Here is a 16020-nt window from a genome sequence, read left to right on the forward strand (position 1 = left end):
AACCTGAAAGGGCAGACAGTGGAAGATCTGCCTGTCATCAGCTTACTGGTGAGGCTCCGAGGTACTTTCAGACTTGCCCAGTCCTGGTGAAGTCAACTTTAGGGGAGACACGAAGAGAAGCTGGCCGAAAAGCTGGCTGAACGGATTGAGGAGAGATGCGAACACATGGATGAGAGATGTTCTGCTACAATGGAGAATACTGGCGTGGAGACAGCTGTAGAGGATACCAGGCTCCAAAGACATTCATGAGACATATGGAACCTCGCTGATACTGGCAGAAACATACGGAGTGCCAACGTGGACTTGAGGAAGTTCCTCAATTCTCTTCTCCAAGAACGGGTCCAAGGTCCCTGACGTCTGCAAGAGAAGAGATGGCAGAGATGATCAAAACGCTCCTGTTCTTGGAAGAGGTCATGGGAATCCACACTTCCCAAGGGGCCTTCCCAAGCCATTCAGACCAGAATTCACCAAGCCCAGGTAAGCCTTTTCCCAGGTTTGGGCCTAGCTAGCAAGCACTTGCCTTCCCTCCCCTCCACACAGGCATCCATTTTGAAGGATCAGTAGCTGAGCTGCAATGAAGCCATTACGAGTAAAACAAGCCCCTCCTAGAATCAGAGTTCCTCCAGCTTCACACTCTGTGAACAACAGTGAACTCCTTAAAGGTCCAATAAACTTGGCTGAAATAGATAGGAATTGAATACTTAGCTCACACCTAGAAACGATGGCCTTCCGCTAGATTCAGCAAATGTTGTGCTTATGTCTTCCCTGGGGTGAAGGGAGTGTGGTAAGAGAGGGGAATCTGACTGAACTTGAATCTGTATTAGGCCTCAATTTTTCAAGACAGTATAGGTAAATAGTACAAGTCAGAAAGAGAACTGTACTGTAAAAGTCGCCAATGATATAAAAGACACAGCTTATGTGGATCGTCTTTCACTTGAGTCAAGCCCCCGTGGGCACTATATCATGCGGGTGCAGACTTGGTTGCGTTAAATGGCTTTACCCAACATGATCGGATGATTAAGTTCTCATCACTGATAGAAGAACACCTGGTTCTCCATAGACTAGCATAATTGCAGCAGGGTTCTCCTAGCTAGAATGCCTCTAGGTGCTTTTGGATTCAAACTTTCCTCTTGTATTTTCCTAGAGAGGGATGTTACCCCTTGAAATGCCAATATTGGCCAGTAGGTGTCATTGGGAGTAAAGGGCACCAATGCACAAGTGTATCCAAGTTTGGGGGTTATTTCAAGTTTCCAATAGTTATTTCATGGTTCCTGTTGGTTTCGGAGGCTTCAACCGTAAAGAGCCGACATGAACCCTTTAACAGTTTGGACTGCCAATTTGCATTCTATCTGTCTAGGTTTTCCGTCGAGCTGACAAAATGTTACCAAAATTGACAAGTCTGGCTTCTAGGTCGATTGAGTGTGTTTCAAAAAATAACTTCATTTTCGTATAACTCCCAAAACATGTAAATGAATTCTTTTAAACTTCTTAAAGACTGCAAATGAGATATCAACACAATGTCAAAACAGGTGTATTCGGACCATCCCTCCCACCACGGCTGTATAGAAACAAAGAGCTAAGCAAATATCACATTTCTGTGAAATGTATCTGGATAGTGTTGATTCATCGATGCCCAGTTGGCAGAGAAGAAGTGCAACCTGCACTCACTCGCTCCCATGAACAGAGCAATGGAAACATCCACTCACCCAGCCCTTGGCACAGGACACTTGGCCGAAGAGAGGTCTGTTACTTCCAAAGACAGGATGAGGCCTCAGGACACCTGGAAGCAGGAGAAGGCAAAGCAGGAAATGGAATCCCGTGAGGGTCTGACCCCTGGTGATGGAGCAACAAGGGTGAAACTCTGTTTAACTTGGACGCACACTCTCAAGCGGACAGGAGACATGGGATAGACGGTGATGTGCTGAGATTTACAAGAGTGCACAGCAGATGCTTGGCTGACAGAACTCAAAGAAAACCAGCGCAAAATATCCCCACAGTTGATTCGGAGTCCAAGATCCCAGCTGCCACATTTGAGGTAGCAGAGGCAACGTTCTGTGAGGGATAGGGCTACGAATGATGGCACACGCTGAGTCTCAGGGATCTGGAGTGCATTGTGGGATGTGGTGGGTCGAATCAAGAGAGCAAACCAAAATGTGTACCAATGATAAAGCATCAAAACTGGTCACGTGGTTTGAGATTACCAATATGTCCCATGGCCAACACCCAGTGCATCTGCAGGACCAGGGACCAATTGGGCATTTTGCCAATAGAGCACGTGTGGGGCTGAATCAGAGATATCGTTCATCAGGTCTGAGGGATCCAGGGGGCCTTGGTTTTGAAATCAGAATGAAAAGCCTTAGGATCTGCTACATTCATTAACCTGGGCTGGGATTATGGTTTGGTTTGAGGCACAGGATGCGCAACAGCTGTGTGGTTGCCTTCGTGCACCCGTGCCACAAGGATGAGAGGACAAGGAAGAGTGGTCCAAGTCCACAGCGTTAGAAGAGGAAGCATTACCTACAGCATTATCTCCCTAAAGCGGGGTTACTACATTTTGGATGGCACCAGCACGGTACGGCACCGAGGACACCAAGGTAGGTCTGCGGGATCAATTCCAGCAGGCCCTGATATGTGACATCCATAGATATGCTTCCACTGGTGTTTCTGTAGACAGAGAAGCCTCTGAGAAGAACTGCTTTCATTGGGACATTCCCGTGGAACTACAAAGCACAAGCGCACTCTCAGTTTGCTGTTTTGGAACACACTCCAAAATGAACATAGAGCAGAATGCAGAGCTGAGAACCTTTAAAAGCTTCATTTCCACAAGAGGAAGTGTCCTGCGCACTTTCAGAATTGTGAGATAAGCATTATCAAAATGAAGTTATGCAAATCGAAATAGTATTGGTTTTTCATCAAAAACTAATGCAACAACAGCAATTGGAGATATAACCAGACAACACACACAGGAACACGATATGGCATCAATGTCTAGGAGAAATTGTGCCCGCACAGAAATCCCATGGAATTGCGTAGAGCCAAAAGTCTAAAATTTTCACTTAACAAAGCCCTAGAAGTCCACATTACATACCTGATATTACCCTGAGCAGTAGAGGTGAAGAAGTACAGTAAAAGAAACAGGAAGTTACCATTTTCAGTTCCAAAGATATTGAAGGCCCAAAAGATAAGCTTTCAAACAACTAGACTGCAAAACGCTATCCAGACCATGTGTTGAAAATGGAGGTCAGGAAATCACTGAAAAACAACAGTGTCTCAGAATCACATAAGGCAGAATACCGGAAAAGGGGAAGAGAAAGTCTAAAGACGAGCCAAAAAATATCAGGAAACTCAATGGATGTGATAATATCAGGGCTAAAATTTAGTCGTAAGCAGACTAGATAATGCAGAGGGACGCGTGAATGACTGTGAAGACATGGGATCAGAAAAACCTCGGTCAGAAGCAGACATAGGAAAGCAAGTGCAAAGCAATGTAAACATTGCTGTTGAACCCTGGGTTAAGACAGGGCATGAAAGACTAGAATTTCATAAGGGTCCCAGATGGAAAAGCAAGAGATAAGGAAACAAAAAAATGTCTGAAAATTTATCTGTAGAATAATCAGACTGAAACTTTCCTGAAAGCCAAGAAAGAATCATGTATGCGAATTCAGGAATTTACACAGCATCCAAAGGAGGTGGAATCCCAATAGACCTACCAGCAGCTGTATGATTCAAATCAACAAAGCTCAACGAATATCACAGTGATTTAAAATGCACCTGGAGGAAACAACATAGTCACAAGGGAACCTCAAGAGGGGATTCAGCTGATATCTCGGCAGCAATATTGCAGGAGAGGGAGGAGTGCCAGGACACAGACCATATCCTGAATGGCCAAATGCTGCCACCTAGGGGAGCCTATGCCACATGACCGCCAGTCCTAATAACGGCAGAGCTAGAAAATTCCACAAACCGGCAAATCTTAAAAGAATTCAGCAGTTCAAAACTTATCCTACAAGAATGGTTGAGAAATCTACCCTGAATAGAAAAGCAGCAAGATGAAATGGAAAGAAGAAACCATTATTGGAAATGCAAGAAGAGCATGAGTGGCAAAGAAGAAACAAGAAGAAGGCAAGGAGGACATCAAAACCCTAAAGATGGGAGAGGGAAGCAGGAAATCATAGGTGATTGGAAGCACTCTCTTAAGTGAATCAGCTTATTTGACTCTCTGTTTCAAGCTTAAGGAGAGATGCATGGCCTGTCGTGTTTGCAATACAAGCGAGAAGCAGACCAACAAAGAATCAAACCAACAAGCAAACACCAAAATGGTACGGTTGGCTGATATTTACCAAGGGAACCATGATTATTCAAAAGAAAATACTTAAGGTGATGTCAAGGATCATTCAGCATGCATCGACCCATTATCGCGGCTTGCATGTACTCAGCACACTTGTATTCGGAGGCGTGCATTCATATTCGTAAATTTTGATTCATAAGAACATATCGTGACCTAACCCTAATGCCGATTTGGAATCAAATGGATTCCTAGTCTGTGATGTAGACTTGTATGTCTTCCAACAGGATGAAGGAATGCCATATTCTAGGCTACGTAGAGAAGAATTGTAAGAAGCCTATAACAAAGGCAAGTAGCTCTGCCAAAGTGTACTAAGAGCAAAAGAGACTGACAGCAAAGTGCACATTGGGATTGGTTTCATTTCTTGGAATTTCAGCCCCCATGAAACCAACGGATCCATGTCCTGAGAGTGCGGGTGTTTCAGCAGAAATCAGGCGACGCATATGTATTCCGGGTGTACGGATATTATAGGAACATAAGTATCCTTTAGTGGGTCTCTGTGTACTGTGAACTGTTAGAAAGTTTAAAGACGTGTGAAACCATCAACTGAAAAGGGACACACTTCCCTCCATTGGTACTGTGCATAGAGATCTGAACAAAAGGAAAGAGGGAAGAAGAAAGGCCCATGGGACGCTAGTGGGTAGAATCACATTTACCTTAGGAACTTCTCGTCGGATGCAGCCCCTCCCCCAACACTGACAAGATGCAGCAGCCATTGGGGATGGCAGTTAGCGGTTGGATTCCAGGTGGAATGTTGGTGTGTACCGCGAGGCTTGTTGTGGCTGTTGGATCCTAGGTAACCGGGCAGAGTTCTGTGGGTGGATCAGTGTGATGGAGGGGCTGCCGCCCTCTGTGGAGCTTGGCTTAGGTGTTTGGTCCGGGAAGCTGTGTAAGTTCGAGATACTGCTGCTGCCCAAAGACCTGAGGTCACAGGTCAGTTTCCAGAACCTGAAAGGGCAGACAGTGGAAGATCTGCCTGTCATCAGCTTACTGGTGAGGCTCCGAGGTACTTTCAGACTTGCCCAGTCCTGGTGAAGTCAACTTTAGGGGAGACACGAAGAGAAGCTGGCCGAAAAGCTGGCTGAACGGATTGAGGAGAGATGCGAACACATGGATGAGAGATGTTCTGCTACAATGGAGAATACTGGCGTGGAGACAGCTGTAGAGGATACCAGGCTCCAAAGACATTCATGAGACATATGGAACCTCGCTGATACTGGCAGAAACATACGGAGTGCCAACGTGGACTTGAGGAAGTTCCTCAATTCTCTTCTCCAAGAACGGGTCCAAGGTCCCTGACGTCTGCAAGAGAAGAGATGGCAGAGATGATCAAAACGCTCCTGTTCTTGGAAGAGGTCATGGGAATCCACACTTCCCAAGGGGCCTTCCCAAGCCATTCAGACCAGAATTCACCAAGCCCAGGTAAGCCTTTTCCCAGGTTTGGGCCTAGCTAGCAAGCACTTGCCTTCCCTCCCCTCCACACAGGCATCCATTTTGAAGGATCAGTAGCTGAGCTGCAATGAAGCCATTACGAGTAAAACAAGCCCCTCCTAGAATCAGAGTTCCTCCAGCTTCACACTCTGTGAACAACAGTGAACTCCTTAAAGGTCCAATAAACTTGGCTGAAATAGATAGGAATTGAATACTTAGCTCACACCTAGAAACGATGGCCTTCCGCTAGATTCAGCAAATGTTGTGCTTATGTCTTCCCTGGGGTGAAGGGAGTGTGGTAAGAGAGGGGAATCTGACTGAACTTGAATCTGTATTAGGCCTCAATTTTTCAAGACAGTATAGGTAAATAGTACAAGTCAGAAAGGGAACTGTACTGTAAAAGTCGCCAATGATATAAAAGACACAGCTTATGTGGATCATCTTTCACTTGAGTCAAGCCCCCGTGGGCACTATATCATGCGGGTGCAGACTTGGTTGCGTTAAATGGCTTTACCCAACATGATCGGATGATTAAGCGTTCTCATCACTGATAGAAGAACACCTGGTTCTCCATAGACTAGCATAATTGCAGCAGGGTTCTCCTAGCTAGAATGCCTCTAGGTGCTTTTGGATTCAAACCTAAATGTATATATTTGGTTTCTTTCCTCTTGTATTTTCCTAGAGAGGGATGTTACCCCTTGAAATGCCAATATTGGCCAGTAGGTGTCATTGGGAGTAAAGGGCACCAATGCACAAGTGTATCCAAGTTTGGGGGTTATTTCAAGTTTCCAATAGTTATTTCATGGTTCCTGTTGGTTTCGGAGGCTTCAACCGTAAAGAGCCGACATGAACCCTTTAACAGTTTGGACTGCCAATTTGCATTCTATCTGTCTAGGTTTTCCGTCGAGCTGACAAAATGTTACCAAAATTGACAAGTCTGGCTTCTAGGTCGATTGAGTGTGTTTCAAAAAATAACTTCATTTTCGTATAACTCCCAAAACATGTAAATGAATTCTTTTAAACTTCTTAAAGACTGCAAATGAGATATCAACACAATGTCAAAACAGGTGTATTCGGACCATCCCTCCCACCACGGCTGTATAGAAACAAAGAGCTAAGCAAATATCACATTTCTGTGAAATGTATCTGGATAGTGTTGATTCATCGATGCCCAGTTGGCAGAGAAGAAGTGCAACCTGCACTCACTCGCTCCCATGAACAGAGCAATGGAAACATCCACTCACCCAGCCCTTGGCACAGGACACTTGCCGAAGAGAGGTCTGTTACTTCCAAAGACAGGATGAGGCCTCAGGACACCTGGAAGCAGGAGAAGGCAAAGCAGGAAATGGAATCCAGTGAGGGTCTGACCCCTGGTGATGGAGCAACAAGGGTGAAACTCTGTTTAACATGGACGCACACTCTCAAGCGGACAGGAGACATGGGATAGAAGGTGATGTGCTGAGATTTACAAGAGTGCACAGCAGATGCTTGGCTGACAGAACTCAAAGAAACCAGCGCAAAATATCCCCACAGTTGATTCGGAGTCCAAGATCCCAGCTGCCACATTTGAGGTAGCAGAGGCAACGTTCTGTGAGGGATAGGGCTACGAATGATGGCACACGCTGAGTCTCAGGGATCTGGAGTGCATTGTGGGATGTGGTGGGTCGAATCATGAGAGCAAACCAAAATGTGTACCAATGATAAAGCATCAAAACTGGTCACGTGGTTGAGATTACCAATATGTCCCATGGCCACACCCAGTGCATCTGCAGGACCAGGGACCAATTGGGCATTTTGCCAATAGAGCACGTGTGGGGCTGAATCAGAGATATCGTTCATCTGGTCTGAGGGATCCAGGGGGCCTTGGTTTAGAAATCAGAATGAAAAGACTTAGGATCTGCTACATTCGTAACCTGGGATTTGATTATGGTTTGGTTTGAGGCACAGGATGTGCAACAGCTGTGTGGTTGCCTTCGTGCACCCGTGCCACAAGGATGAGAGGACAAGGAAGAGTGGTCCAAGTCCACAGCGTTAGAAGAGGAAGCATTACCTACAGCATTATCTCCCTAAAGCAGATGCTACATTTTGGATGGCACCAGCACGGTACGGCACCGAGGACACCAAGGTAGGTCTGCGGGATCATTCCAGCAGGCCCTGATATGTGACATCCATAGATATGCTTCCACTGGTGTTTCTGTAGACAGAGAAGCTCTGAGAAGTACTGCTTTCATTGGCACATTCCCGTGGAAATACAAAGCACAAGTGCACTCTCAGTTTGCTGTTTTGGAAACACTCCAAAATGACATAGAGCAGAATGCAGAGCTGAGAACCTTTAAAAGCTTCATTTCCACAAGAGGAAGTGTCCTGCGCACTTTCAGAATTGTGAGATAAGCATTATCAAAATGAAGTTATGCAAATCGAAATAGTATTGGTTTTTCATCAAAACTAATGCAACAACAGCAATTGGAGATATACCAGACAACACACACAGGAACACGATATGGCATCAATGTCTAGGAGAAATTGTCCGCACAGAAATCCCATGGAATTGCGTAGAGCCAAAAGTCTAAAATTTTCACTTAACAAAGCCCTAGAAGTCCACATTACATACCTGATATTACCTGAGCAGTAGAGGTGAAGAAGTACAGTAAAAGAAACAGGAAGTACCATTTTCAGTTCCAAAGATATTGAAGGCCCAAAAGATAAGCTTTCAAACAACTAGACTGCAAAACGCTATCCAGACCATGTGTTGAAAATGGAGGTCAGGAAATCACTGAAAAACAACAGTGTCTCAGAATCACATAAGGCAGAATACCGGAAAAGGGGAAGAGAAAGTCTAAAGACGAGCCAAAAAATATCAGGAAACTCAATGGATGTGATAATATCAGGGCTAAAATTTAGTCGTAAGCAGACTAGATAATGCAGAGGGACGCGTGAATGACTGTGAAGACATGGGATCAGAAAAACCTCGGTCAGAAGCAGACATAGGAAAGCAAGTGCAAAGCAATGTAAACATTGCTGTTGAACCCTGGGTTAAGACAGGGCATGAAAGACTAGAATTCATAAGGGTCCCAGATGGAAAAGCAAGAGATAAGGAAACAAAAAATGTCTGAAAATTTATCTGTAGAAAAATCAGACTGAAACTTCCTGAAAGCCAAGAAAGAATCATGTATGCGAATTCAGGAATTACACAGCATCCAAAGGAGGTGGAATCCCAATAGACCTACCAGCAGCTGTATGATTCAAATCAACAAAGCTCACGAATATCACAGTGATTTAAAATGCACCTGGAGGAAACAACATAGCCACAAGGGAACCCCAAGAGGGGATTCAGCTGATATCTCGGCAGCAATATTGCAGGAGAGGGAGGAGTGCCAGGACACAGACCATATCCTGAATGGCCAAATGCTGCCACCTAGGGGAGCCTATGCCACATGACCGCCAGTCCTAATAACGGCAGAGCTGGAAAATTCCACAAACTGGCAAATCTTAAAAGAATTCAGCAGTTCAAAACTTATCCTACAAGAATGGTTGAGAAATCTACCCTGAATAGAAAAGCAGCAAGATGAAATGGAAAGAAGAAACCATTATTGGAAATGCAAGAAGAGCATGAGTGGCAAAGAAGAAACAAGAAGAAGGCAAGGAGGACATCAAAACCCTAAAGATGGGAGAGGGAAGCAGGAAATCATAGGTGATTGGAAGCACTCTCTTAAGTGAATCAGCTTATTTGACTCTCTGTTTCAAGCTTAAGGAGAGATGCATGGCCTGTCGTGTTTGCAATACAAGCGAGAAGCAGACCAACAAAGAATCAAACCAACAAACAAACACCAAAATGGTACGGTTGGCTGATATTTACCAAGGGAACCATGATTATTCAAAAGAAAATACTTAAGGTGATGTCAAGGATCATTCAGCATGCATCGACCCATTATCGCGGCTTGCATGTACTCAGCACACTTGTATTCGGAGGCGTGCATTCATATTCGTAAATTTTGATTCATAAGAACATATCGTGACCTAACCCTAATGCCGATTTGGAATCAAATGGATTCCTAGTCCGTGATGTAGACTTGTATGTCTTCCAACAGGATGAAGGAATGCCATATTCTAGGCTACGTAGAGAAGAATTGTAAGAAGCCTATAACAAAGGCAAGTAGCTCTGCCAAAGTGTACTAAGAGCAAAAGAGACTGACAGCAAAGTGCACATTGGGGTTGGTTTCATTTCTTGGAATTTCAGCCCCCATGAAACCAATGGATCCATGTCCTGAGAGTGCGGGTGTTTCAGCAGAAATCAGGCGACGCATATGTATTCCGGGTGTACGGATATTATAGGAACATAAGTCTCCTTTAGTGGGTCTCTGTGTACTGTGAACTGTTAGAAAGTTTAAAGACGTGTGAAACCATCAACTGAAAAGGGACACACTTCCCTCCATTGGTACTGTGCATAGAGATCTGAACAAAAGGAAAGAGGGAAGAAGAAAGGCCCATGGGACGCTAGTGGGTAGAATCACATTTACCTTAGGAACTTCTCGTCGGATGCAGCCCCTCCCCCAACACTGACAAGATGCAGCAGCCATTGGGGATGGCAGTTAGCGGTTGGATTCCAGGTGGAATGTTGGTGTGTACCGCGAGGCTTGTTGTGGCTGTTGGATCCTAGGTAACCGGGCAGAGTTCTGTGGGTGGATCAGTGTGATGGAGGGGCTGCCGCCCTCTGTGGAGCTTGGCTTAGGTGTTTGGTCCGGGAAGCTGTGTAAGTTCGAGATACTGCTGCTGCCCAAAGACCTGAGGTCACAGGTCAGTTTCCAGAACCTGAAAGGGCAGACAGTGGAAGATCTGCCTGTCATCAGCTTACTGGTGAGGCTCCGAGGTACTTTCAGACTTGCCCAGTCCTGGTGAAGTCAACTTTAGGGGAGACACGAAGAGAAGCTGGCCGAAAAGCTGGCTGAACGGATTGAGGAGAGATGCGAACACATGGATGAGAGATGTTCTGCTACAATGGAGAATACTGGCGTGGAGACAGCTGTAGAGGATACCAGGCTCCAAAGACATTCATGAGACATATTGAACCTCGCTGATACTGGCAGAAACATACAGAGTGCCAACGTGGACTTGAGGAAGTTCCTCAATTCTCTTCTCCAAGAACGGGTCCAAGGTCCCTGACGTCTGCAAGAGAAGAGATGGCAGAGATGATCAAAACGCTCCTGTTCTTGGAAGAGGTCATGGGAATCCACACTTCCCAAGGGGCCTTCCCAAGCCATTCAGACCAGAATTCACCAAGCCCAGGTAAGCCTTTTCCCAGGTTTGGGCCTAGCTAGCAAGCACTTGCCTTCCCTCCCCTCCACACAGGCATCCATTTTGAAGGATCAGTAGCTGAGCTGCAATGAAGCCATTACGAGTAAAACAAGCCCCTCCTAGAATCAGAGTTCCTCCAGCTTCACACTCTGTGAACAACAGTGAACTCCTTAAAGGTCCAATAAACTTGGCTGAAATAGATAGGAATTGAATACTTAGCTCACACCTAGAAACGATGGCCTTCCGCTAGATTCAGCAAATGTTGTGCTTATGTCTTCCCTGGGGTGAAGGAAGTGTGGTAAGAGAGGGGAATCTGACTGAACTTGAATCTGTATTAGGCCTCAATTTTTCAAGACAGTATAGGTAAATAGTACAAGTCAGAAAGGGAACTGTACTGTAAAAGTCGCCAATGATATAAAAGACACAGCTTATGTGGATCGTCTTTCACTTGAGTCAAGCCCCCGTGGGCACTATATCATGCGGGTGCAGACTTGGTTGCGTTAAATGGCTTTACCCAACATGATCGGATGATTAAGCGTTCTCATCACTGATAGAAGAACACCTGGTTCTCCATAGACTAGCATAATTGCAGCAGGGTTCTCCTAGCTAGAATGCCTCTAGGTGCTTTTGGATTCAAACCTAAATGTATATATTTGGTTTCTTTCCTCTTGTATTTTCCTAGAGAGGGATGTTACCCCTTGAAATGCCAATATTGGCCAGTAGGTGTCATTGGGAGTAAAGGGCACCAATGCACAAGTGTATCCAAGTTTGGGGGTTATTTCAAGTTTCCAATAGTTATTTCATGGTTCCTGTTGGTTTCGGAGGCTTCAACCGTAAAGAGCCGACATGAACCCTTTAACAGTTTGGACTGCCAATTTGCATTCTATCTGTCTAGGTTTTCCGTCGAGCTGACAAAATGTTACCAAAATTGACAAGTCTGGCTTCTAGGTCGATTGAGTGTGTTTCAAAAAATAACTTCATTTTCGTATAACTCCCAAAACATGTAAATGAATTCTTTTAAACTTCTTAAAGACTGCAAATGAGATATCAACACAATGTCAAAACAGGTGTATTCGGACCATCCCTCCCACCACGGCTGTATAGAAACAAAGAGCTAAGCAAATATCACATTTCTGTGAAATGTATCTGGATAGTGTTGATTCATCGATGCCCAGTTGGCAGAGAAGAAGTGCAACCTGCACTCACTCGCTCCCATGAACAGAGCAATGGAAACATCCACTCACCCAGCCCTTGGCACAGGACACTTGCCGAAGAGAGGTCTGTTACTTCCAAAGACAGGATGAGGCCTCAGGACACCTGGAAGCAGGAGAAGGCAAAGCAGGAAATGGAATCCAGTGAGGGTCTGACCCCTGGTGATGGAGCAACAAGGGTGAAACTCTGTTTAACATGGACGCACACTCTCAAGCGGACAGGAGACATGGGATAGAAGGTGATGTGCTGAGATTTACAAGAGTGCACAGCAGATGCTTGGCTGACAGAACTCAAAGAAACCAGCGCAAAATATCCCCACAGTTGATTCGGAGTCCAAGATCCCAGCTGCCACATTTGAGGTAGCAGAGGCAACGTTCTGTGAGGGATAGGGCTACGAATGATGGCACACGCTGAGTCTCAGGGATCTGGAGTGCATTGTGGGATGTGGTGGGTCGAATCATGAGAGCAAACCAAAATGTGTACCAATGATAAAGCATCGAAATTGGTCACGCGGTTGAGATTACCAATATGTCCCATGGCCACACCCAGTGCATCTGCAGGACCAGGGACCAATTGGGCATTTTGCCAATAGAGCACGTGTGGGGCTGAATCAGAGATATCGTTCATCTGGTCTGAGGGATCCAGGGGGCCTTGGTTTTGAAATCAGAATGAAAAGCCTTAGGATCTGCTACATTCATAACCTGGGCTGGGATTATGGTTTGGTTTGAGGCACAGGATGCGCAACAGCTGTGTGGTTGCCTTCGTGCACCCGTGCCACAAGGATGAGAGGACAAGGAAGAGTGGTCCAAGTCCACAGCGTTAGAAGAGGAAGCATTACCTACAGCATTATCTCCCTAAAGCGGATGCTACATTTTGGATGGCACCAGCACGGTACGGCACCGAGGACACCAAGGTAGGTCTGCGGGATCATTCCAGCAGGCCCTGATATGTGACATCCATAGATATGCTTCCACTGGTGTTTCTGTAGACAGAGAAGCTCTGAGAAGAACTGCTTTCATTGGGACATTCCCGTGGAACTACAAAGCACAAGCGCACTCTCAGTTTGCTGTTTTGGAAACACTCCAAAATGACATAGAGCAGAATGCAGAGCTGAGAACCTTTAAAAGCTTCATTTCCACAAGAGGAAGTGTCCTGCGCACTTTCAGAATTGTGAGATAAGCATTATCAAAATGAAGTTATGCAAATCGAAATAGTATTGGTTTTTCATCAAAACTAATGCAACAACAGCAATTGGAGATATACCAGACAACACACACAGGAACACGATATGGCATCAATGTCTAGGAGAAATTGTCCGCACAGAAATCCCATGGAATTGCGTAGAGCCAAAAGTCTAAAATTTTCACTTAACAAAGCCCTAGAAGTCCACATTACATACCTGATATTACCTGAGCAGTAGAGGTGAAGAAGTACAGTAAAAGAAACAGGAAGTACCATTTTCAGTTCCAAAGATATTGAAGGCCCAAAAGATAAGCTTTCAAACAACTAGACTGCAAAACGCTATCCAGACCATGTGTTGAAAATGGAGGTCAGGAAATCACTGAAAAACAACAGTGTCTCAGAATCACATAAGGCAGAATACCGGAAAAGGGGAAGAGAAAGTCTAAAGACGAGCCAAAAAATATCAGGAAACTCAATGGATGTGATAATATCAGGGCTAAAATTTAGTCGTAAGCAGACTAGATAATGCAGAGGGACGCGTGAATGACTGTGAAGACATGGGATCAGAAAAACCTCGGTCAGAAGCAGACATAGGAAAGCAAGTGCAAAGCAATGTAAACATTGCTGTTGAACCCTGGGTTAAGACAGGGCATGAAAGACTAGAATTCATAAGGGTCCCAGATGGAAAAGCAAGAGATAAGGAAACAAAAAATGTCTGAAAATTTATCTGTAGAAAAATCAGACTGAAACTTCCTGAAAGCCAAGAAAGAATCATGTATGCGAATTCAGGAATTACACAGCATCCAAAGGAGGTGGAATCCCAATAGACCTACCAGCAGCTGTATGATTCAAATCAACAAAGCTCACGAATATCACAGTGATTTAAAATGCACCTGGAGGAAACAACATAGTCACAAGGGAACCTCAAGAGGGGATTCAGCTGATATCTCGGCAGCAATATTGCAGGAGAGGGAGGAGTGCCAGGACACAGACCATATCCTGAATGGCCAAATGCTGCCACCTAGGGGAGCCTATGCCACATGACCGCCAGTCCTAATAACGGCAGAGCTAGAAAATTCCACAAACCGGCAAATCTTAAAAGAATTCAGCAGTTCAAAACTTATCCTACAAGAATGGTTGAGAAATCTACCCTGAATAGAAAAGCAGCAAGATGAAATGGAAAGAAGAAACCATTATTGGAAATGCAAGAAGAGCATGAGTGGCAAAGAAGAAACAAGAAGAAGGCAAGGAGGACATCAAAACCCTAAAGATGGGAGAGGGAAGCAGGAAATCATAGGTGATTGGAAGCACTCTCTTAAGTGAATCAGCTTATTTGACTCTCTGTTTCAAGCTTAAGGAGAGATGCATGGCCTGTCGTGTTTGCAATACAAGCGAGAAGCAGACCAACAAAGAATCAAACCAACAAACAAACACCAAAATGGTACGGTTGGCTGATATTTACCAAGGGAACCATGATTATTCAAAAGAAAATACTTAAGGTGATGTCAAGGATCATTCAGCATGCATCGACCCATTATCGCGGCTTGCATGTACTCAGCACACTTGTATTCGGAGGCGTGCATTCATATTCGTAAATTTTGATTCATAAGAACATATCGTGACCTAACCCTAATGCCGATTTGGAATCAAATGGATTCCTAGTCCGTGATGTAGACTTGTATGTCTTCCAACAGGATGAAGGAATGCCATATTCTAGGCTACGTAGAGAAGAATTGTAAGAAGCCTATAACAAAGGTAAGTAGCTCTGCCAAAGTGTACTAAGAGCAAAAGAGACTGACAGCAAAGTGCACATTGGGGTTGGTTTCATTTCTTGGAATTTCAGCCCCCATGAAACCAATGGATCCATGTCCTGAGAGTGCGGGTGTTTCAGCAGAAATCAGGCGACGCATATGTATTCCGGGTGTACGGATATTATAGGAACATAAGTCTCCTTTAGTGGGTCTCTGTGTACTGTGAACTGTTAGAAAGTTTAAAGACGTGTGAAACCATCAACTGAAAAGGGACACACTTCCCTCCATTGGTACTGTGCATAGAGATCTGAACAAAAGGAAAGAGGGAAGAAGAAAGGCCCATGGGACGCTAGTGGGTAGAATCACATTTACCTTAGGAACTTCTCGTCGGATGCAGCCCCTCCCCCAACACTGACAAGATGCAGCAGCCATTGGGGATGGCAGTTAGCGGTTGGATTCCAGGTGGAATGTTGGTGTGTACCGCGAGGCTTGTTGTGGCTGTTGGATCCTAGGTAACCGGGCAGAGTTCTGTGGGTGGATCAGTGTGATGGAGGGGCTGCCGCCCTCTGTGGAGCTTGGCTTAGGTGTTTGGTCCGGGAAGCTGTGTAAGTTCGAGATACTGCTGCTGCCCAAAGACCTGAGGTCACAGGTCAGTTTCCAGAACCTGAAAGGGCAGACAGTGGAAGATCTGCCTGTCATCAGCTTACTGGTGAGGCTCCGAGGTACTTTCAGACTTGCCCAGTCCTGGTGAAGTCAACTTTAGGGGAGACACGAAGAGAAGCTGGCCGAAAAGCTGGCTGAACGGAT

The 16020-nt window shown here is 45.2% G+C and overlaps 2 long non-coding RNA genes across 2 annotated transcripts; both read right to left on the minus strand.

Annotated features, from left to right (window-relative positions):
* Window positions 1-5441: 5441 nt before the first annotated feature.
* On the minus strand, window positions 5442-10416 carry LOC140695499 (uncharacterized). The gene is made up of 3 exons (XR_012071171.1): window positions 10294-10416; window positions 7021-7093; window positions 5442-5647 (listed from the first exon to the last, which is right to left on the minus strand). It is a non-coding gene; the product is annotated as an uncharacterized lncRNA (long non-coding RNA).
* A 317-nt stretch (window positions 10417-10733) lies between these two features.
* LOC140695500 (uncharacterized) lies at window positions 10734-15712 on the minus strand. The gene is made up of 3 exons (XR_012071172.1): window positions 15586-15712; window positions 12313-12385; window positions 10734-10939 (listed from the first exon to the last, which is right to left on the minus strand). It is a non-coding gene; the product is annotated as an uncharacterized lncRNA (long non-coding RNA).
* Between the last annotated feature and the right edge of the window lie 308 nt (window positions 15713-16020).

Source organism: Vicugna pacos, unplaced genomic scaffold (assembly GCF_048564905.1).
Source record: "Vicugna pacos unplaced genomic scaffold, VicPac4 scaffold_247, whole genome shotgun sequence".
In the NCBI taxonomy this organism is placed as follows: domain Eukaryota; kingdom Metazoa; phylum Chordata; class Mammalia; order Artiodactyla; family Camelidae; genus Vicugna; species Vicugna pacos.